This window comes from Suricata suricatta, chromosome 4, assembly GCF_006229205.1.
Source record: "Suricata suricatta isolate VVHF042 chromosome 4, meerkat_22Aug2017_6uvM2_HiC, whole genome shotgun sequence".
NCBI lineage: Eukaryota > Metazoa > Chordata > Mammalia > Carnivora > Herpestidae > Suricata > Suricata suricatta.
This window is the reverse complement of record NC_043703.1, coordinates 163,379,220-163,403,738: the sequence shown is the minus strand read 5'-3', so window position 1 is coordinate 163,403,738 and position 24,519 is coordinate 163,379,220.

Here is a 24,519-nt window from a genome sequence, read left to right as displayed (position 1 = left end):
GGGGCTCCGGTGGAAGCTTGGAGGCCGTGCAGACCCACCCGTGCTCCACGCGCGGAGCCAGAGACCTCAGTCCTCCGAAGCAACAGGGAGCTGGGGGCCTCACGGCCTCTCACGTGTGTCCCAGGGTGTGGCAGTCGGAGAACGCATCCGAGAGTCTCCCGCCAGTGCCACGAGGTCACATCTGCCACCTGTCCTCCAGCCCACGTGGCCTCAACAGAAGTAGGCCGGTGACAGCTCGGGACGTGGACACCTGAACACGCTCTGGACACTCGCGATGTGATGACTTCACGGCAGCCCCATCCGGTCTGTGTCACACCTGACGGACGCACACCAGCCGAGAGCCACCGCGGCCACGCGGTCAGCACACCCTTCGGGGCCCCCGCCCGCCTGAGTCCTCCGGGGCCTCATGTGTTTTGACAGATGCTTCCTTATCACTCCGATTCGGCAGGAAAGTTCTACGGTCTCTTCCCGGGGGCGGGGGGGGGGCTGAACGGTCCTTCAGCAAGGATTCACGGAGTCCCTGCCACATCCCTGCCTCGCTCGCACTGCAGGGACACAGCGAGGCCACCGCTGGGGCCAGGCCTGCGAGGCGGCGGCGCAGAGAGCGACACATGTGCAACCACGGGCAGGCTCGCCCGGGGTTGGCGCCCTCTGCTGGCACCGTGGTCGGAGCCTGGCCGTAGTCGTGCAGGATGCCCCCAACCAGGGGGGCTGCGAAAGGGAGCACGGTCTCCCCGCCCCGCTCGGTACAGCCAAGGCGACCCTGCAATCACATCAACATAATAAAAATGCGTGGAGTGAGCAGACGTCTCTGCCCCGGGGCTTCTGGCCCGTGGGCCTGGCGGGGCCTGCAGGTGGGTGCACGGGAGCCCCCGAGGGGACCAAGGGGCCAGCTGGACAGGCAGCCACCACCCGGGCCCGGCCGTGGGCAGCCCTCCACTCCCAGCACAGAAGGTCACCACCCCCGCGTCCCGGGAGCGCCCTCTACAAAGCCTAGTGCGCCTCCGCTGAGAACGTTGCCACTCAGGTGCAGGACCCCCCGCTTTCTCCTACCTGGTCTCTTAAAGGAGCTTCCAAACATTTCAGCCGGCTCACAAATCAAATCCTGGGCAGACCGGGCTTCCCCACGGTGGCCCTCCTTGCTTAATTAAACCACATCTAGCAAGTGACAGAGACAGGCCGTGCGCGCTGCTTCCTGGGACACCTTGCCAGGCCCTCCCCGAGCAGACCCGTCTCTCAGGCTCCTCGGCTGGGGCCTGGCGGCTGTCGCGGGCACAACGCCCGCGAACGAGGCGTTCAAGGGCATCCTGACGGTCACGCGGGAGGCTGACGCAGGTGCTTTTTAATTATCTGCAGATCTCGATTGCAAAAATGATGTTTGTGTGACGGCAGAGTTAAGGGATGACTAACAATTTCTCTGTGTACTTGGCAGAGGTGCTCCAGACTATGGTGATAATAATGCCGTCTCGATGTGCTCTTTCCTCCAGAGAGTTCAAAGTCCTCCAAAGATTGCTTCTGTGTGTGTGTCAGCACTGCTGTGAGAAGAATAAAGTGGCACCAGTGGGTCACATTAACACAGCCTGTTGGGTAGGGGGCGAAGCCAGGATCAGAGATGGAAGGAAATTCATCAAAAGCCCGACCTTCAGGGGCACCTGGGGGCTCAGTCGGTTGAGCGTCCGACTTCGGCTCAGGGCATGATCTCATGGTTTGTGGGTTCGAGCCCCACGTCGGGCTCTGTGCTGACAGCTGGGAGCCTGGAGCTGCTTCCGGTTCTGTGTTTCCTCCCCTCTCTCTGCCCCTCCCTTACTGACACTCTGTCTCTCTCTCAAAATAAAACAAAGACATTAAAAAATGAAAAAAAAAAAAAAGCCCAACATTTTTCTCAGCGGTCAAGCCACGGGGAGCTCCTAGTCGCCCATGTGAGACCGTGTCCGTCGGGGTGATACACTCGCTGCCGTAACAAACGTCGTGGTGTCTTCAGCCAGTGAAACCCTCCCCCCGCTCACGCCCAGTGTGAGGAGGGCCAGGCAGCCACCACGGGCGCGTCCCCTCCACACAGGACGCAGGGGCCCAGTTTCTCCAGCCTGCGTCTCTCCCAGAGCAGCCGACCCTCCAGCCGCAGTGAACCCAGACGCCCGGCCGAGGACGCCCCAGGAGGGTTTCACTGCACAGCTCACGGCTGCCCGCACCTCGGCCCGTCGCACGGCCGCCGCGGACCGCGGGGGAGGCTGGCGGGCGCAGAGGCCGTGAGCACGCGGAGTCTCTGCACCGAGGAGACTCACCGTCCTCTGTCCGGCCGCGTTCCTGCTCCCCCGCCCCTTCCCAAGGGCGTCGGAGGAGAACCACAGAAAACTGCTCTCCAAAGGAGTATGAGAAATGGCACCGTCCGCCGACTGCTCAAGAAGATCCACTTCCCGCCAGGCTCCCCACTTCCCTTCCCTCTCTCCTTTCCGAGAAAGAAAACACATGGGCCCTGGCGGCAGCAAGACGGAGTGGGCATCCCGCAGCCGGCCCTCCGCGGCGGCAACGAAGAGCCCTGGGCAGAACGCAGGGGGCCGCCCCTGAGGGCTCTGAGCGCCGCGACAGCGGGAGGACGGGGAAGGGCAGGGAGCGCTGGCCGAGCGGCCGGGCACTGCCAGCTGCCTGGTTTTCCTCCCCCGGCTCTGCTGGCTTCCAGGCCGTGTCTCAGGGCCGCACAGCGGGCAGGACGGAAATGACTCTGGGAGAACCCCCTCTTTCTTGAAAAGGGGCCCCGAGAACCAGAGGGTGCGGGGGATGCTCTCTTCTTCCCACCACCCACCCTGACCTTGCTGCGAACCCCGCGGGACACGAAGCTGTGGCCGTGGCGGCACCGCAGACTCCTAGGACGCCAGGAGAAACCGCTCCCGTGGTAGGGAACCGGGCGATGGGCCCCTGCCTTCCAAAAATCTGGGGGCCTCCTTAGTTTTCTCTTGCCACTTTGCCCCCTAAAGCCACCCAGGTTATGTGAAACCACAGTTCGGTGAGTGGGCAAGGGGCACGGATCTAAGACTCGGAGAAGCCGGGCCATCTAGGCTGGGGATGAGCCCTCGTGACCCAGAGAGCCCTGGGCCGGTGCAGCGCGTGCCGCCCGGCACAGCCCCCGCTCCTCCCTGGCCTCGCAGAGCGAAGCCGGCCAAGACAGGAAAGGCTCCGCGCCCCGAGTCGATTCCCCGCGAGGTTCAAACACGGTCCTCAACCTCCACGCCGTGGGCGTTCTGGCCTGAATAAGGGTGGGGGTGGGGATGGCGACTGTCTCGTGCCCCGTAGGAGGCCTCCAGCAGCCCTGGCCTCTGTCCACCACATGCCAGTAGCATTTCCCACATCACCTAATGTCCTCCATGGGGCAAAACACCATTGGGCTGACGACCCCTAAATTCAGCCGAACTTACCACCTCCCAACATAACACTCAGTATGTCCCGGAGACAACTCAAAATCATTCCATGCAGCAGAAAACCAGGAAAACACGACCGATTTTCAAGAGTGAAGACAATCACACATGGCAGCTGGAAGAGGGCACAGAGATTTGAATTACGAGACCAAGACATTGGAGCCACAGCCTTGACCCGTGCTCTAGGAGAGCGGCGTGAACCCTCTGGAGGCCGAGAAAGACAGATGTCTCCGCCAAAAAGGAGAAACTATACAAAAAAAACAACAAACCAAATGGAAGTTTCAGAACTGAAAAAATAAATCCTGTGAAAGGACAGACCAGCAGGAAGGCTCAGCGCAGACAGCAGCCGGCACAGGAGTGAGCGCGCCCGGGCGGGTCCGTGGGGCCCACGCCATGGCAGGACGGACCAAAGGACTGGCAGCTTCCGCGTCCCAACGAGGAAAAACGCCAGCACGCCCCCCCCCGCAAATTCCGCCTCCCACTCTCCCACCTCCGTCCCGCACACCCGCCTCCCGCGAGCGAGGCAGCAGGCGCACCTGCCCACACGTCCTCAGCGCAGCAGCCCCGCGATCACACGGGAAGAGAAAACACAGATCCGCCCTCTCGTGAACGAGGTGCGGAAATCCCCCACAAACCTTCAGTGAGGAAGTTTCGGAGTATTTTCTTAAAGATCACCAATCATGACCAGGGCACCCGGGTGACTCCATCAGTTGAGTGTCCAACTCTCGATTTGTGCTAAGGTCATGACCTCACAGTTCGTGGGATCAGGCCCCATGTTGGGCTCTGCACTGACAGGGAGAATTCTGCTTGGGATTCTCCCTCCCTCCCTCTCTCTCTCTCTTGTGCTCCCTCTCTCTCTCTGCCCCTCCTCCCTCTCAAAATAAATAAACATCTTTCAAAAAGGCAAAACAAAAGAAAAAGATAACTACCAACCAAGAAGAGACTTAATCCCAGAGTGTCAGGCTGGTCATCATCTGAAAACCAGTCCGTGAGACTCAGGACACTGACCGACCATCGAAGAAAAACTCCATAATTGTACCTATAGACACAGGAAAAGCATTTGACGAAACTCAACATCCAGTCGTGATAAAAACTCTCAGATAAACAGGAAGAGAAGGGAGCTTCTGCAACTTGATACACACCATCTCCACGTAATGGCGCAGACTGAGTGCCTCAGCCCCTGGGATCAGGAACAGAGCAAGCACATCACCCCCCAGCCGGTTCTTCCCAACGCCGAACGGGGTTCCTGGTCTCCAGTACAATGAGGTAATGAGGTGAGAAAGAGAAATAAAAGGCACAGAGGATGCCGAGGAAGAAATGACACCGTGGAATGGGACTGTCCACCTGCAAAACCCCAGAACTTTGTGGAAAGGATTCTACCAAACAAAGACGCTCCAAGAACCCAGGAGGCAGTCAGGCGTGGGCAGTGTCGGCTCCGGGACAAGCACGCAGATCCGGCAGCGCACGCAAGGCCACAACTCCCACACCAATATACACAGACGATTCTTCAGGGTCAGAAGGCAATGGGAAGGGACCCCCATTCAACCAATGACGCTTGTTCGTGGAGATGCGCGTGTAACAAAGAAGCCTCACTAGACTTCCCGCAGCATGAACGGAGGCGGCAGACCTGCAAAGGCTTTGAATTAAAAATAGGAGAAAACCTTTTAGACTCTGGGGTTGGGCAGTTAGGTTTTAGACATGACATCAAAAGCACGATCCATTAAAAAATTAGTACGTTAGGCATCAGCAAAATTATACATTTTTTTGCTCTGTGAATGACACTGTTAAAAAAAAAAAGGGGGGGGGAAGCCACAGACTGGGAACAAATATTTGCAAACCAAAGATCTGACAAAGAACTCACATCCAGAAAATACAAACAACTCGCGAAACTCAAAAATAAGAAAACATACAGCCTGATTTTTTTAATGGACAAAAATGTGAACAGACGCTTCACCAAAGAAGATTTATGGATGGAAAACACGGACACGGGAAGCCAGCCAGCATCATTAGTCATCGGGGAGATGCGACACAAAACCGCACTCGGACAGCCTGCGCACAGACCTCAGTGGCTGATTTCAATGACAGATCACACGTGTGCTGCCAAGGACGGAGGTCACCGGGGACTCTGCGGGAGGGACGCATCACGGTCAAGCCACCTTCGGAAGGTGTTTAGCCGTTTCCCATAAAGTTAAACTCACATTCACCCCCTGGCCTAGAATCTTCCTTCAAGCCCAGTGAGTAGCACAAGCTGTGGTCACACAGAACCCGTATGAGACACGTTACAGCGGGTTTGTTCACACCCCAACCCGGGACCCAAACATCCGTCGGCGGCGCCGTGGGAGCACCCGCGGGCCCTTCTCAGCAGCGACAAGGGGTGAGGTGCTGACACCCGCATCCACGTGGATATGGCTCGGACACGTCACACTAAATTGAAGGTGCCCAAAAGAGAGGCCGCAGACTGATGCCAGTCATGTGACATTCCAGGAGGGCGTAGGGGTGCGGGTCCAATGAGGGGCCGTCTGGGGCTGAGTGGGAGAGGACGGACTCCAGGGGGAGGCACAGGGATGTTAGGGGGTGACGACTGCAGTGGGGGCACTTAGCAGGTGACAGACAGCATGTCAAAAGCTGATGGAGGGTACGCTGAAAACGCAGGTGCACATACAAAAACTAGGTTGAAGAACACTAATTTTAAGATGTCCACATGAAAGCAGCAACGTGCTGGCCAAGAGCCTCCAGAGGGGAAGTCCTGTGCTCACATGTCACGGAAGGGGTCACACCTGGGGACACTTGGGAAGCACAGAAACAGTAAGTGGATGGAGAGGCGTGTGCGTGGGTAGGTCAGCAGGGCGGAGCCTGGGGTGCGGCCATGGTTGGGTGACCTGGCAGAGCCGGAGCACCTGGGGGAAGGGGCCCCAGGGACACGGGGAGGTGAGGCTGGACGTGCAGCGCCTTCGGCGTGGGGCTCTCAGCCCGTCCGAATTCTTCGGTCCTTTGCCAGCCAAACTTTGGTGGAAGTCAGCCGTGTGCCTCCCTTTCTGAATGGGGTGACACCGCCCGACTTTCCACAACTGCGCTGCATCTGCAGAAACTGTTCATGGCGACTACGACGCAGCCCCAGGGAAACACCCCTTCGCGCAGCTATTAGCGCTGTATCCTCACAGCATCGCCCGCGGAGAGGGAAGCGGAGCTAGGGGAGCCGGCCACGGACTGGCCCTGGGCCCGGGCGTCCCCGCCCTGCACTGTGACGGAGTCACGGCCGCCGCCCTCCGGGAGGATCCACTGGAGAACCGTCCATCTGCCCCGAATCTCTCCTCCTCAGGGAACGGGTCAGGGACGGTCTTCCCTGCCGCTCCAAGGCCGTTTCGGAAGAGTTTAGTTCCACGAGCAGGAATTTAGTTCTGAGAGTGTTCATTTTTACAAATGGATGTTTGTTTTTGTGTTTTCGCGTGTGTCCTATACTGTAATGTACTGAAAGTCTGCACTTCTTTCTGGAAACGCAAAAACAAACGCCCATCATCATCCCTCTGAACAAGCAGGCCCTCAGCCAGAGGATGCCCGGTGACAACGCTGACCGCCGGCGCCAGCCGCGCAGGCCCAGGAGGAGACCCGGCCCAGGTCCTCGGCCTGCAGCAGGGGGCTGTCGGGGCCCAGGGGCGACTGAGCACCGTTCCCGGCTCTCCTCCGGGCTGGCGGGAGGGATGCAAGAGCCAGCGAGCCAGCGTGCAGAGGCCACCGCCTGGGCTGAGGGTCTGCCGGCAGGCTCAGAGCACCGAGCTGGCTGTGGGCGGGGCTGGCTGGCGGTGGGCGGGGCTGGCCGGCGTGGGGGGCGGGGCCGGATGGCTGGTGGGCAGGCGGGGCTGGCCCAAGGGCACCAGAAGCCCCCAGTCTTTTCAGTACAAAGGGCCAGGTGCAGAGACTCAAGCCTCTGTGACACACTGAGGGTCGCACCTGCCGTTGGGTCCATTCCTTCATCAAACATCCTGACGACGAAAGGGAAAGACTGGGTTACTGGCATCATGGGGGGTAGAAGGGAGGTACGGCTAACAGGTCAGGAAAGGGAACTGTCCCCAGAAGCCCCCAACTGCCTCTCCGCTCGGGACGCGTGAAGACAGGGAGACCCACTGCAGGCACTGGGGCTCCTGCGCTTCCCTGACCCCCGTTACCCGGCTGTGCACGGTCAGTACTTCAGAAGCCCCTGGAAGGCCCACAGGGGCACCCTGCCGACAGAGGAGAGAGGACAGAGGAAAGAAGACAAAGAGGGAGGGCCAGAGGAAGAAGCACGGGAGGTCCAGGAAGTGCGGGGGAGGGACCAGCGTCGTCTGGGCGACCTCCGTGGACTTGTGAGCGCAGCGGATTTAATCACCTGAGCCTCACGCACGTCTTGTCACCTCGCAGCATGATTTCTATTCCGCACACGGTGTCATTCCTGCCCCATGTGGACACAGGGTCCCAGACAAGATGACCTCGAATCACAAGGAAAATAATACCAACCCTTGTGAACGTGTCTTGCAATTTAGCCCATCTCTTGCTGTACGCAGGTCTTATGTTAGGAAACCTCAAGGTTATTTCTTAACAGGCAATCCCCTTGACTTTATCACCCTGGCCCCCATCCCCTGTCACACGACCGGAGAAGTATGAGCCATCGGCACCTCGGGGCGCCTTCCCGGGGCCCAGCGTGCTGGAGGGGAGGCCCGAGCGTGACAGGCTGCAGGTCCTCTTGCCCAGGATGGGGGACAGGAGTGATGGACTGAGTGCTTTTCTCCTGACGGACCCTTCGGTCCTGCCCCAGGGCCATTCCAAATGTGCTGTGAGCACAAGAGCTTAATTTGTCGTGGGTGGCAGTTTAAGAGGCTGGCAGCTTCAGCTGTGGCCCAAGGTCACCGGCCTCCCCCTGCTGCTCGCTCCGTGCCTTCGGGCTCCATTTGCGGCTGCTTGCAAGGCACTAAGTCCCAATTCCCTTTCTTTTATAACAAGAGAAAATGTAGTTTATGCACAGAAGGAAACGGAAATAAATTAGAATTCTCTGTCTTCCTCATGGAAGGGAGGAGGCGGGTGAAGGCACCCACTTACGTGTGAGAACAGTGGACATTACTCAGGGTCTAGTTCTAGTCGTGATCCTCAAGGGGGGCTCCGCTCGGCGGCAGGCATGGTGAGGGCGAGGGTGCCCAGCCCATCGACGGCCTGCGGGGGTGAGCCCAGCCGCCGCGCACGAGACCCCGATTTCAGTGGGTCGCAAAGCAGGCGCCCATACGTAAAGCTGACGTTTTATTGAACCTAATTTATTTGCTTCTTCCAAATCTTGGCCGTACTCACCAACATCAATTATTACCAGTGTGAGGCGGATGGGGGTGGGGGGAGGCAGGAGGAAATTCTCACTGATGGAGACTGGCTCCCGAGGCATCTTCTGTAACTAGAAAATAGCGACAAAGGTGAGGGTCTTCCCGGAGAGAAGACCCAGGGTTGGCTGCACGGCTGCTCTGGGTGTGCGGCCCTTCAGCCGCCGCACGAACCTCCACGGCACAGACATCCCCTGGAAGGGATGCTTCATTTCCCCTTTAATGCCACGAGTCCGCCCGCGTAGACTAAAGCAGTTACCCGTAACTGCTGCATTGGTCCCCCGGCGAGTCCTGCTTTTTCCAGGGAAACCGAAACGGCGGCTGAGCTAACGTGCCTCACACTCATGCCCAGGGCGGGGGTGCGCACACACAGGAACCCGCTCGTCCTGCTGGCGGCCACAGATGCCTCCCGCCCTGCTCCCCGTGTCAAGAGCCCCGGCAGCGCCCTCCGGGCCACGGCCACGTCTCGGGGGCCCGCGGCGGAGCCCCTGCTCGCGCCCCGTGTCTTCCCAGGTCTCTCCAGATGATGTCACCTGCTTCTCTGACAATCAGTAGCTTTTGCCTCTTCCGACACTGTTGATATTTTACCTCTCCTTGAATTCTACTTGGGAGTAAACGCCGTTCACCGGTCCGGGTCTCCCATCCAGTATTGAATAAAACCAGAGCTGGACAGTAAACCTCACAGATGAAAACAGATCCTACTCGGGTAAAGCCGGAGCACGCCGGCATTGGGATAAAAGCAGGCTCAAGTCCAAGTGCAGCAGGGCAAGCAGGACCTTGCAGCCAAGGGGCCCGGCAGGGTCGGTGGACGGCAGCCCACCGCGAGGATGCGCCGGGGGCCAGGGGGACCAGCTGGCCTGGCCAGACTCCGGGGTGGAGACTTCCGGGCAAGCCGGCCTAGCCAGACTCTCGAGAAAACTGGACAAGAAAGAGATGAACGCAGAAGCCAGAAAGCCAAGGCTTAGGCGACAAGTCCAGGGAACCCCACCCAGGGTCTGGTGGAGAGAGCCTGTCAGTAGAGTGTGAGTTCCCAGGGTATGGACGGTGTCCCGTGTCTGGGCAGCCCTGGGGTACGTCAGCAGGCAGAGCCGAGAGCGTGTGGGGTGCGATCGGGGCCTGGCCCTGTGTCTGCACAGCTGTTTTCAGCCCCCCATCCCCCCCCAGCAGGGCCAGGCACACGGAGCACACCGGGCCCCAAGACACGGCTGTTCCCGGGATGGGTGGCCTGCTGGCCGGTGTCCCTGCGCAATGGGTAGGAACCCCGTCCAGGGTACAGAAGCCCCCGCCCCAGGGCAGCCTCACCTCTCCCTGCCCCGCAGGCCCCGGGTGGCGGTGGGGCAGGGGTGTGAGAGCCCCAGCGGCCCCGTCCCTGTAACCACGGGGAGGGCAAGTCACTCTTTCCGGTCCCGCAGGGCCAAGCCCCACGCTCTTCGCCTAAATTTCAGAGGCCTGAGGACACGGGTCTCTGGGTAGGTAGCAGCATCCCTGTCTTACACGTGGGGAGACGGAGGGAGGCCGACAGGGAGGGGCAGGTGAGAACCCCAACCCGGGTCGGGCTCCAGAGCCCCAGCGTCCACGGTGCACCCCATGCCCCCGAGGTGGGCCTGCCGTCCCTGACCCTCCGACGCCAGCGGAGGGACACGCTCAGGGACGTCACACGGCAAGAAGACGGGAAATCTCCCTGAAAGAGAAAGGGCCCCACAAACCAGGACAGCCGCCCCCCGGCCCGGTCTCCTCCCTCCTCCGTGACTGCCCGTCCGCCACAGCGGGTCCCCGCGTGGATCCCGGAGAAGTGGGCCCTGCTGAGCTGCCCTGTCTCACGGAAGGAGGAAGGTCTCACGAGGTCGTGAAGTGGGGGGCGTGTCGGTGGAACGTCTCCCCTCGAGGGCCGGCCCGGGACCCTGCGGCCCCCTGCCGACCGCACCGTCAGCCTGTGGCTCACCGCGCTCGCAGCGGCGCTATCGTCAGAGGTCGCCTAATTGTCCAGGCTCCCGTCCAATCTCGACAGGAGGACTGCTCCGGGGGAGCCTGTAACGGAGCCCACCCAGCGCTGCAATCCATCACGGCCACAGCGCGCCCTCCGCCCGGGCGGCCATGCGCCTTCAGCCCCCTCAGCCTCCGTGACCGCCCCCAGCGGCCAGAGGTTAAATACAGCGGTAACTCACCTCAATCTCTTCGCATAATCACACCCATCGTCTTGCGTATTTCAAAAAGAGTGCGCATTGACAGCGTTTCAACATGGATGCGCTAAGGTCACATGGATTCACCCCCTCCACGGGGTGCAGGACGAGGGCTGACAATCATGAAGGCAGGGTGTCCCACGAGGCACCTGCCCCCAGGGCTCGGGCTCCTTCCGGTCCCCACTGCCCCCCTGACCTGAGGTCTGCACTGACTTCAAGGGCACCCACTTCTAGGCCCTCCATTCCCCTCAGGGCTCTGGCCCACAGTGAATCTGCTCCAAGCATCAGCCCCAGAACCATCCTGACTTGCCGGTGCTGCAGGCGGCCCCAAGGTAGCTGGAGGAGCCCAGCCCTGGGGCCCCCCTCCCCGCGCCCTCCCTCACTACCCCTACACCCATCACCGACACCTCCCCTCTGCAGTTCTGAATGGGCGGACTGAACTGTGGGCTCCTCCAGGGCAGGACAATGTCTTATTTGTTTTATATGCCCAGCCCTTGGCATAGCACCTGATGCCCAAAGTATGTTTGCTAAAGGAATGGACTCAAATGTCACCTGGCCATGACCCGGGGTGACGGATCATCACTGCTCTATCCGGAGCACCTGCGACAGATCAACCTTTAGGAATAAATTGAATGGTCATCCCACTGGTGAAGAGCATCCTCTTAAAATTTCGTTTAGCTTTGTAATGATATAGACCATTCTAGAAGTTAAGTCGATCCGTTGTTTTGCCTGGTAACAACACACATCAGAGAAAATGCCCTGCACTGTGCTCAGTGCAGGGACACAGAGATGAACCTGACACAGCTATGTAAGGAGAAAGAAAGCGCTCACGTAAGCAACCAAACTTTCTACCGGAAAATGCTAGAAAACGAACAGACCAAGCTCAAAGTTAGCAAAAGGAAGGAAATAATAAAGATTAGAGAAAAATTGTGAGAGATTAGAGAAAATTTATGAAATAGACACCAGAAAAACAACAATAGATCCATGAAACTAAGAGTTGGGTGAGGTTTTTTTTCTAAAAAGATAAACAAATTGACAAACTTGCATCTAGACTAACAAAGAAAACAAGAGAGGACTTGAGTACATAAAATTACAAATGAAAGAGGGGAGGTTATAACTGATTTCACAAAATACAAAAGCTCATAAGAGACTAGTGTCAACAATTATATGCCAACAAATCTGACAACTAGAAGAAATGGACAACTTCCTAGAAATGCAGACTACCAAGACTAACTCACAAAGAACCAGTCAAGGAGACTGAATCAGTAATTAAAACCCGCTCACAAACAAAAACCCAGGACTTAACGGGTTCTCTGGCAAATTCGACCAAACATTTAAAGAATTAACTGCAATCCTTCTCAAACTCTTCCAAAGAGATGTACAGGAGGAAAAATGCCCAAACTCATTTTATGAAGCCGGCGTTTCCCTGATACCAAAGCCAGATAAAAACACCACAGGAAAAAAACATTAATGACCAGCATCCCTGATAAATATAGATGCAAAAATCCTCAACACAATACCAGCAAATCAAATTCTCCAACACACTAAGAGGATCATACTCCACACCAAGAGGATTTATCCCTGGGATACAAGGGTGGTTCAACTCACACGAGTCAGTAAGTCTGACACGCCGCATTAACACAGTAAAAGGTAAAAACCACAGGATCATGTCAACAGATGCAGAAAAAACCCATTTGGCAGAATTCAGCGTCCCTTCATGATAAAACTCAACAAACAAGGTACAAAACGAACGTCTGGGAACGAACACAGGCGGTACATGACGAGGCCACAGTTCATATCACCCTCAGTGGGAGAAGAGCCACGGGGTTTCCTCCAGGTCAGGAGCAAGACCGGGTGCCCGCTGTCACTCCGTCTCTGCACCACGGTACTGGAAGTCCCGCCACGGCAATCAGGCAGGACGAGAAATAAAAGGCACCTGAACTGGAAAAGAAGAGGTAAAATGTCTGTGCCCGCAGAGGACATGATATCATACACAAAACCCCCCAAGACTCCACCTACCACCTGTCAGAACTGAGAAGCAAAGTCCGTGAAGTTGCAGAATAACAAATAAACAGACAAAAGTCAGCTGCATTTCTTTCTCTACATTAGGAAGACAATCATCTAAAAGAATGAAATGCTTAACAATGAGTTTAACCAAGGTGATAGAGCACAGTACACAGAAAATGTATACATTTTATACATCAGTGTATAAAACATTGATGAAAGAAATCAAAGACACAAATAAGTGGAAAGATACACTGTGTTCCAGAACGGAAAGAATTCGTACTGTGGAAACGTCTCTACCACTCAAGACAGATTCAGTGGCTCCCGTCTAAAAAGTTACAGTGGCATTTCTCACAAAAATAGAAAAGACAATCCTAAAATTCATACGCAACCTCAAAGTCCTTGAATAGCCAAAGCAAGATTGAGCAAGAAGAACAGAGCCGGAGGCATCACATTTCCTAGTTTCCAATTACATTACAAAGCTACAGTGATCAAAACAGTATGATCCTGGCATTGAAAGAAAAAAAGACACACAGAACATTGGGACAGAAATAAACCCAAAAGTATATGGTCAACTAATCTCTGACAGTCTCCAAAAACACACAAGGGGTGAAAGATAGTCTCTTGAATGAATGGTATTGGGAAAACTGGGTATTCACATGCAAAAGAATGAAATCGGACTTAAACTACTCACAAAAATTAACTCGAAATGAATTAAGATTTAAACATAAGACCTGAAATTATAAAAATCTTAGAAGAAAACATAGAGTAAATGATCTTTGATGTTGGTTTTGGCAACAATTTTTTTTTTGCATGACCCCAAACACATAGGCAACAAAAGCAAAAAATAAACAAATGGTATCATACCACACGCTAAAGCTTCCGCACCGCAAAGGGACCATCATCAACAAGATGAAAACCCAACCTACGGGATGGGGGAGTCTTTCTGAAAACAGGTATGTGATAAGGGACAGAGATCCAAAATACATGAGCAACTCACACAGCTCAAGAGCAAACAACCAAACAAGGAAACAATACAAAACAAAACAAAAAAACAGCAGCGCCTGGAGGGCTCAGTCAGTTAAGCATCTGACTCTCAGTTTCAGTTCAAGTCATGGTGTCACGGTTTGTGGGTTCAAGTCCCGCATGGGCTCTGCGCTGACAGCTCAGGGCCTGCTTAGGATACTCCCTCTCCTTCTCTCTCAAAATAAATAGATATTAAGAAAAAAAAAAACACAAACACATACCTGCCTTAAAAATCAGCCAAATATCTGAATACAGATTTCTCAACAGAAGACTCGCAGATGTTCAAGAGGCTCATGAACAGGTGCTCAGCGTCACTCATCACCAGGGATACGCCACTGAAAATCAAGGTGAGAGGTCACCTCGCAGCTCAGAACGGCCATCATCAGAAAGACGGAAAAGGCCACAGGTGCTGGTGAGGATGCGGAGGAAGGGAGCCCTCCTGCTCGGCTGGTGGGAGCGCAAACTGGTGCGGCCGCTCTGGAAAAGGACGTGGGGGCTCCTCAAGACGCTGAAACCAGAAACATCCTACAATCCAGCGATCCCAGCTCTGGGCATCTATTCAAACCACGGCACTGAGGTCAGGGCCTTGAGGAGGTCGGCTCTCCTGGACTCAAAGCAGCAGTAATCACATGATGGATGAACGGATGAATGGATGAGCGTGTGCACGTGTGAATAATGCGGGGAACATTATTCAGCCCCCCAAAAGGGGGATAATCCCACCGCGGTGACAAATGGATGGACCTGGAGGACATTCTGCTAAACGCAATACGCCCGACACGGAAAGACAAATACCGTGTGATCTCACTGCTCTGTGGAACCGGAAATATTCAAACTCAGTCACAGAACGGAGGAGGGACGCCGAGGACGTGGGGCAGGGGCGCCCACGGGCTGGTCTGAGGGCACAGACGCGTTGGGCCAGGGGCAGGAGGTCGTCGGGGCCACGCGGGGCAAAGAAGGCCGGATCGCACCCTTACAGCGGCTTCTGCGCTCCTGTGACACGTGCCTACTAACAACCGTGGGGCAGCGGGAGGAGCCCAGGCACCGGGCTTGAAGGGAGGGCGTGGCCTCAAGGGCATCCGCCTCGCCCGAGCTCACCCCGTTACAGGCAAAATGCACAGCTTGTGTGCTCCCGGCCAAGTGTTTTAACAGAACCAAGGTGAACGTACATCAGGCAGTCTTCCTTCCTTGTTTTGGTCTCAAACCTCTGAATTATCAGCCAAGAAATGAGATGACCGCTTTTACTTGAATTTACTGAAAATGAAGAAGCCCGAGTCCAAGGTGATCTCAGGCCCAGCGCACAGTCGTGGTCGCCGTGGACCTCGGGTGTCTCCCCCCGCCAACCTCTCCGGTGCCAGGAGCCAGGCCGGCCTTCCAGCTCCAACCGCCCCGCGAAGGGCACTCGGTCACCTCCCCGCGGTGACAGGAGGGGGCTGGGCCCCACGGCTCCCAGCCCCTGCCTGCACCTGGCCTGAGGTCAGCCTGCGTGCCAGGGCTACCGACGGCCCCTCCCGGAGGAGCGGGCAAGTCACCGGAGCCCCAGGCCGCTGCACAGGCCCCTCCCCTGCTCTCCACGGGGCGGCCCGCGTCTGCCGCTGCCGAGTCTCGGGATCCCAGTATTAGTCTCACAAACCCAAAGTCGGCCTCCCTTTGACTTGGCACCGTGGTGTCCTCTGGCGTCTTGAGCCTCAGAAACTAAATTCACGTGACCTGCACAAGCGACCCCCACACGACAAAGCATCTTCAGGAGGAGGGCCCTACTATCTGCTCGCGGGCCAGCTGTCACCCAGAACGAGGACCTTGCCCAAAGTCTCCCAGTTGGTAAAGGGGCCCAGTCGTGACCCAAGCTCAGCCCTCTGGCTGCAAAACTACAAACCCCATTCCAGGCGCCAATGATGCTAAAAGAAAGGGGGAGGGGCCCGCAGAGGACAGAGTCACCGAGGCTGCCGTGCTCCCGGCTGGGTGTGATGTGCTCCCAGGCTGCAGGGTCACCTGAGGTCATGCTGGAGCCCGGCCTGAGCCGGGGAGAACGCCCTGCTCCTGCCAGGCGCCCTCTGGGTGAGCGGCGCCGCGTGCCGCCCTCAGCACCGTGTGTGTGGCTGCCACCGTGCTGGCAGTCTCCGCCAGGTGAAACAAAATGAATTCTCCCTCGGCCAGCTGCAGGGTCTCTGCACACAAACCCGGCTGCACACCAACCCCACCCAGCCGTCCTCCGGGACACGTGCCCGGCCGTGCCGGAGCCCGGGGAGGGTGGCCAGCGGGGCAGCTGGCAGGGCCCTGAACGCTGCGGACCGAGAGCGCTCTGGCCACGAGCCCCGGCACGGGTCCAGGAGCCACAGTCGGAGTGGAGGAGCCTTGAGGGCACAGGACCCCTGATGCCCAGGCAGGCCCGGAAGGAGAAGGGGTTTGACCCCCGTCACCTGGCCAGAAAGTAGCCACCAGAGAGAGGGCTGTGATCGCCTCTCACCGTCTGTGTCCGGCATCCTGGTCACGAGCCCCTTGGCCCCACGTCTGGTTACATCGGGGACTACTGGGCCCCACGTTCAACAGGCCAGGGGGCTGCTCTGCCCATGGGATCAGGCGCGCTGGCTCAACGCCCCGAAGGCAGCGCACGCAGCACCGGCCCCACACCAGGCGTCTGCCTTACACGACTCAGCACACGTCTCGTGTGAATTTCTCAGAATAAAGGGTGGAGCAGCGACCCCGCCCCCGTGGCACTGCTGACACAGACTCCGGTCCCTCATACCTGCCACGTGCTCCTGCCCACGCTGACAGGCCTGCGTCCGGGAGCACGCTGGCCACGCAAATAAGGTCTGTCCAGTGGCCTCCGTCCTCAAGGAACCCATGCCACGTAGGAGGACGGAAGGGAGGGACAGTGTCAGAGATGAGGGCCACTGCTCCCCAGGGAGAGCAGGCTGGCGGGAAGCGCCTTCTCAGGTCACGGTCTGCGCAGGCCCCAGCTCCAGGGCCTGTCGGGAGTCACGTGCCCTGCTCAGCCTCGACAGCAAGGGCCGCACTGGATGTGGAGCAGGGGTGAGGTCAGTGAGGCTCCCGGGCACGGCTGCACTCACGGTGCAATTCCGTCCAGGAGGGGGAGCCGCGGGCCTGTGACGGGCCCCCCGTGGGCGCCGGGGTGACCTCCCCAGGGCCCGGCTCCCCCTCGCCGGCCTCGCGCACAGCGTGAGCCCCACTGCTGACAAGGCAGCGGCCGTCCTGACACTGCCCTGCACGCGCTCCTTAGGCAGGGAGACGCAAGAGGGCATGAATTATTAGGCAATAACTCATGCCTAGAAGCAATTTTAGACACAAAACGCGAAGGATCCATCACTACCATATGTTCACTTCTTTTCTTCTTCTTCACGCTGTAAAGAATCACGTCTAAATCTCATACAACCATCCCGGCTACAGCAAAACGTGGCCTGGGCCACCAACTTCGACAGTTCAAGACAAACCAGCCGCTGAGTGGGGAAGAGGCTGAGCTCCGTCCGCCGTCTGGCTCTGTCGTGAGGGATGACAGACATGGCTTCCTTCTGGATGCTTCAGAACAGCAGCCGCGGAAGGAAGATGCCCAGCAACGGGCCCACAGGGGCTGAGGCCTCCTCCGGCCGGAGCCCCCCTTCCCAGGGCCGCGGGGCCGAGTGCTGGATGGGGGCACAGAGGGCCTGAGGTCACGGTCTTGGACGGCACTGGTCCCGGCAACCACACGGCCGTGGCCCTGGGAAGCCATCTGCACTCCCTGCCCCAGAGGCCACATCGGGCCCCCGGGGGACCACCAGCCTCAACCCTGAGGCTCCTGCATCTACAAAATGCCCCCATCTCCTGTCGTGGCCCTGCCATTCCAGACAAGGGACACCAGCCTGCAGGGGTGCGTCTCCACCCCCTGGGAGGCGGGCCACAGTAACAGAAGTGCTGACACCCTGGCACCCCCTCCCCCAGCTGCCCAGGAAGTGGGGTGGGGGAGGGGGCTTCAGGCATAACTTCTGGAACCTGGGGTCCTCAGCCGTGGGACCAGGACGCACCCCTGCTTCTCGGCTGCTCCCTCTGGACCACTGGCCACATAAACGTCGCGGGTCGTAGCTCATTCACGCAGAGTGGTTCACGGCGACAGAAGCAAGGTGGCCCCCTCCTCCTGTTCCGGAGGCTCTGCTCCACGGGCTCCCCCATCCCTACACTGCACAGTGCGACGCACGACATGCCCACAGCCAGCTCCTGCGTGGCCACCAACAAGGACATCTCTCCTCGTGTGGGGGCTTCTGTGTTAGCCGCCACAACTTGGGGCTTTAATAGTGGTGTTGGGGGGCCTGGGGTTCGGTCCCGCTCCCCATTTCTCTGATGGGTTTGTATATGGCACCCCCCCTCCCCCAAAGGAGGTCAGTGACAGTGGTAGCAGCTATGGAGTCCTCACGGGGCCCCACTGCAGTGCAGGATTCTGGCCCCATGAGGCCTCCCGCTCACAGCCTCTCCCCACAGACCCACGCCCAGGACGTGAACGGCCGTCATGGGCCAAAGGCAAGTGGGGGGCTCGTTATCACAGACACCTGCTGGGGGTCCCTCGGCTGGGCACACAGCAGCGATGCTGGACAAATGGGCCTCACACAGAGGGCGCCGCGCCATTCACCCAGCTTGGGGACCCTGGGAGGCAAAGAGCCACGGCTCCCAGGCTTCAGCCCCGGGGCACCTGGAGCCCCTCGGGGGGAGGGCCTGGTTCTCTCTGACAAGTCACAGTGATCACGGCCCCAGCAAGGCCCCCCGCCCCCCACAACCGCCCCACCGCCTTCCCTGGCGCCCACACAGCAAGCTCCTCCATTCCGTCCTCAGGCGGCAGGTGCTGACACCCACTGCTGACGTTTTTTAAACAAGGTGCAGCACGCCAGGATGGGCAGAACCTAGAAGGGCCCAGAACGTGCCGTCCTAACAGCCGGGGAGGTAGACATCCGCCTGGCCCCGAGGAAAGTAGCCAACCAGGGCTGGGAAGTTGGGGATTCTCAACAAGGGGACGTCCCTCATCAGGCTGCGCAAGGAGCTGCAGAGCGTGTGCAGAAGAACCAAGAATTACTGGCCGCACCTGACAATCACCGAGGTGGCAGCAGGCTTCCCCGCAGGCGTGCAGGGAGGACCTGCCGGGATGCAGGGGGAGGCCCGCAGTCAGCCCACTAACCCTGCGTGAGCCCAGGCGCCCCTCCTCACCCCGCGGCCCCACGGGCAGCTGTGCCGCCGCTGCACCCAGAACACCGGCAGGGGACGCCCCCACCCCCGCACGCGGTCGGGTCCGGGCCGCTCTCCGGGGAGGAGGCAGTGAGCCAGGAGCATCCTTAGATGCGGCCCAGCAGGCGGGCCGCCCCGAGGACAGGCTATGACGGTCATCACAGCTGTCCAGGCCCGGCGGGCCACGCGGTGCTGGAGGGCGGGGTGCGCGGCTCCTCTCCTCCCCGCACCCCTGCAGGACCCGCCGGGGCAGCAGCTGTGTCCCGGCCTGCGTGGGGCCCGGAGGGGAGGGCCGGGCCTGTGCGAGGGCGCTTCCGGTCACAGGGTCAGAATCTCTGGGCGCCTTCCGAGCACCTCCGGCCAGAGAAGCGCCTGAGAAACCGGCGTTTGGGAGCTGGCGCCTCTCCGGCGTCCATTCTCAACTCGGGTGCTGACGCCGGAGCCACAGGTGCCGCTGTGAGGTCCCAGCGGGAGCCCGCGGAAGGCGTGCGCCCTCCCTCCTCTCCCCGTGAGGACGCGGCCGGCAGGCCCCCATCTGCAGCTGGGAGCCGGGGGTCCTCCCCGAGCGCGGCTGCGGGCGCCGGACCTCAGCTTCCATCCCCAGGGCCCTGGGGAACAAACGCCCACGGTTCCCGCCGCCCGCCGCGTGGTACTCACACTGGGAGGGCGCCCCCTGCCCGGTCCCAGGGAGGTCCCAGGGTCTCCTGCCCTCCCCGGCCACCCCCCTGCGGGCCTCACGCTGCACTCACAGTCCCCTTCTCAGGCAAAAGCAGCCACACCCAAGACCCATCCCTCCTCCGTCCCCATCTGCTTAGACGCTATGGGATGTGGCAGGGGACCGAGGCACCCGCGCGGCTCATTCCTGGGGCCCAAATCCACACTGGGGAGCAGCATTCACAGCCTGGCCCCTGCACCACCCCTCCCAGGAGCCCTGCGGCCCCGGATTTCCAGGGTGTCCCCTTCCTCACTGCTTCCAGGGGCCGCGGGTCAGAGCTTCTGAACCACAGTGGCCGTGCTTCCACACCTGCACAGCCCACGGACGGCAGCAGCCGCGGGGTCCACTGGCCCTGCGCACACCCTCCCCGCCCCCACCCTGCCCCTCTGGCCCTGCGCACGCCCTCCCCGCCCCCACCCTGCCCCGCTGGCCCTGCGCACTGGTGGACAGGCAGCCTGGGCTCGGCCATGATCGAGGGTTAGTGGACTGATTGGCTGATTGACTGAACTGGCACTCAGGAAGGGCTGGTACCTAGGAGGCGAGTTTCAGATCACAGCCTGCAGGCTACGTCCCTGGGAACAGGCGGACGCCAGCCGATCCCCTCGCCCTCATTTCCTGGGGCCGCAAGGTGCAGAATGGGTTCCGGCATGGGGGTGGGGGCTGGCCCTGACCCCCGGGGTTCTGGCATGCTTGCAGAGTCCTCCCGTGTCAGGGAAAAGGTCAGCACAGCAGCTATGAGAGGCCGATGTCAGCTGAGGAACTGGGGGAACAGATTCCGTCTTCGCTCTTCAGTCTCGTGTTTACTGCAGTTGGCGGGAAACCCCACTCCTGCTCGACAACAGACTCAGCTGTGGCTCCCGGGCCTTCAGGGAAGTAAGACCTTGCATTTTTCACAAATTTCACAAAAACTCAAGTTGTATTTCAATTATCTGCCCACGTACCCAACAAGTATCTTATCTTGAGAAGGATGTCCAGCATCCGGGCATTTGCGGTCTCCACAGAGATTCGGGTCAGAAGAGCCCAGGGGAGTGAGGCCCCCAATCCAGACTCGGAGCTCGGGGGAGAACGCCCAGGACCTCCAGGCGGCCGTGCCAGCGTGCCCCGTGTGTGCCCTGTGTGCCCAGCACCTGACGGCGGGCCGGTCCTCTCCCACACCCTCGCTTGACTTGCCTCCCGGGACACGCTGTGCGCTGAGTCGCATATGCCTCCCCCCAGGGCTCCCCTCCCTCCCCCGCAGGCCAGGGTTTTCCCAGCCCCACGGCAGGTGCCCAGGGCTGCCCGTGCCGCCCCCCACCGACAAAAGACTCCCCACGCAGCCAGCCCAGACCTCTCCAGGGGCCCGGCTCGAGGCTGGTGGCTGTGGCCGCTGGGCATCACGGGCCTCCTGCTAAGGGACTGCAGTCCGCAGGCTGCTCTCATCTCCGGCCCCCCACCCGGCTCCGCTCTGGGTCTTTCCAGTCCTGCTGACTGTCCCGAGTCACTCTGACCAAACGCTGGGCCTCCCTGGTTCTCCTTGTCTCACACCTACGTGTGACCTGTTAGCAAATTTGACGTCCCCACTGCAGGTCCATCCAGAAACTGACCCCCACCGGCGTCTTGGCACCACCCCGATCCGCACCGCATGATGAGAACCCACGTGTCCTCCTGAGTCCGGAGAGTTCTGGCCCCTGACCCGAGGGGCAGCGCAGCCGGCCTCTCAGCAAAGGCGGCCTCGCTGGGGAGGGCAGGTGCACGGCACCGAGGGCCGCAGGGGGGGGGCAGGCAGCCGGCATGGAAGCAGCAGCAAGGCGACGCTCCGGGCGGGACTCACTGGGCCAGAACCTGGAGGTGGCTGTCAGGGAGCACAGGGCAGCCCCGATGGGCCTTCTCACACAGACATGGGGAGTCTTCTGTTGCTTTTGGAAAATGGGGGCTGTTCCCTCGTGTCCCACCCCCCAGGCACTTCTGTGGGGCAGCAAGGACAACGGCAGCCACAGGGCAACGCCCCCGCCCCCGCCCCCGCCCCCATTAAGCAGGGTGCTGTGGTCCCCGGGAGCGTGCCTGCCGCAGCTCTGTGTCCTCTGCCACGGGCTGGGCTCGGAGAGGGGGCAGCAGAGCAGTGGTTGCGCCCAGAATGCGCTGGCGAGTCCAGGAAGAGCCCTCGAGGGCATCCGCGAGTGGTTACGGGCTTCCTGGGGACAGACAGGCGGACTGATGCCACCGGAAGGTCCACAGGACGGTCCACAAACCACCTGCATGTGTGGGGACGGCCGACTTCCAACAACGGAGCAGAAGCAGGTCAATGCAGGGACAGCCTTGCGATGAACGTGCTGGAAGCCAGAGGTCCCCGAGGGACGGAGACGTTGTTTGAACAAGTAGCTCCCGGTGCGCCGCGGGCCCAAGCCTCATGCGAAAAACCAGGAAACTCTCAGGAGAAAAGTAAGGGTGCGCCAGAGTCCACGACCCACGTCTTTGCTCCGCAGGGGACACATGAGGAGACGGAGGACGGAACTGGGAGGTGACGCTTGCCCAGCGTGACTGCCGGAGGACGTGTGCTCAGAGAGCAGAACTTCCCGGGCTCAGGTCCTCAGACAGTAATTAACAGTCAACCTCACCTAACAAAAGTGGCTTGCCCGCAGGACACAGAGGGAGATGGGGACAGGCACAGGGACGACCGACCACTCCTCAGCCTTCGCCGCTGGCCCCGCCACACCCCTGCTGGAGGCCGCCTGTGCAGCGGCCGGCGCGGGATGAGCAGGGGGGCGGCTGCGCTCCCCGGCCCCCCCCCGCTGCAGCACCCTGAGGGGGCGTGGAGGCAGGGGTCAGCACGCTGTCTTTGGGAAGGGCCAGTGTTTGGGGCCCCCACAGCGCCCGCTGCCGCTGCCAGCTCTGCCAGCTCTGCCCTAGGCGGACGGGGTGCTGTGGACAAGCCGGGAGCGCAGGGACCTGAGCCGCAGGTGCGGTGCACCAGCCCTGCCCGGGAGGACACGGACGTTCACAAGCACCGTCCCCACGGATTCAGGGGGCTCCCCCATGACCACCCGGAACCGGAGACGACACGAGCGGCGACCAGGAGACCGCGCCAGCATCGTGCTCAGTCCAAGGGCCGCTCTCAGACGCATGCTGTGGTCCCTCACATAGGACACCGCAGAGGGAAACCCGAGGTGCCGGGGGCGGGGCTGTGGGCAGGGAGGCTGGGGAGGAGCGGAAGCCAGGCTGCGGGCAGGGATTTGGGGGAAACTCAGTTCTGGATGCGGACTGGCCATCCTCGCGGGAGGTGAAGGTCCCAGACCACACGCTAAAACGACAAACAGAAACCAGCAGAGGCACAAGGCTCCATCGAGGTCTGTGCCTCCGCTCTGGCAGCTTCTGTCCTCAGGTCCTGGGCCTCCCACTGTCTCCTCCTGCCACTCCAGTCCTACCAGCCTGCTCGTGCACCCCAGGGCCTTTGCATACCCTCCTCCTCGGCCACAGCTCTCCCACATGCTCGCCGGCGAGAGGCCCTTGGTTCAGAGTCCCCACAGCACGCAGCCAGGCCTGCTTTGTACTCCCCCGGCATGCGACCCATGCTCGGTCCCCAACAGAACAGACACACGCTTCTTCCTAGCAGCAGGTGTGACTGCCACAGAGGCCCTGACCTGTGCCTCACAGGCGGCCACACCTGCAGCACGGTGCCTGGCACACAGGAGGCATGCGGGAAGTCCCTGACAAACACCTTCCTTCACAGACAGCAGCCTGAGGTGGGGAACCTGATTTCCCCTACCCCCGCTCCAGGCCCCACCTGCCCTCCCCTCCCCCAGGCCCCCCTGCCTTCCCCTCCCCCATGGACACCACTTCCACTCCCCTCCCCCCACCCAGACCCCGCCTGCCCCCTCCCCCACGGCCCCATCAACTGCCACTGCTGAACAGAAGAAACAAACTCCCAGATGTGCCCTTCCAGGCTCACAGTGCCCTTAGGAGCACACAGACACACGCCTGCACACGCACACGTGCACACGTACACACACTCAGGGACAACAGACAGATGTGGCCCTTCAGAATCACGTCATTCTCCAGACTGCAGTCTGCCCTGTCCCGAGAACCACACCCGAGGGCCGGGCGTGGACAGTGCGCACGAGTCCCAGGACCAAGGGGCAGGCGGCTCCCGCAGGGACACCGCCCGGGGGGCAGCACAGACCCGTGGGCCCACAGAGGAGGACCGGGTCCCATGGCCCGTGTCCAGCTCCCCACGCAGGGGGGGGTCAGCACCGCGGCATGGATTTCACGAGGGCATGCGCACAGCGCTGGGGGACAAGGCATCACCCCCCAGTGCCCTCGGCACGACACGAGCAGGACCCGGGATCGGGCTGAGACTGACAGGAGACACCCGCTCCCGGCCGCGGTCAGAGCCCCCAGCAGGCCACCCAGACGCCACGGTCCCCGCGCGGGTGGGTCAGGCCCGGGGAAAGCAAGCAGAGAGCAGGCGGCGGGGCGCGTGGGGACAGGGCCCTGAAAGGACGAGCCGGGAGCCCGGGCCGCGTGGCCTTGCGTGTTCTACTTTTAATCTCAAGACAAGCGTGAGTTAGCGTTACGGAAACTAGTGTTTGTGAGTGAGCCTGCCAACACCCTCGAAGAGCCCGGAGAGCCCGCCGGGGCCGGGGCAGGTCGCCGAGGCCCCCGCTGCGGAC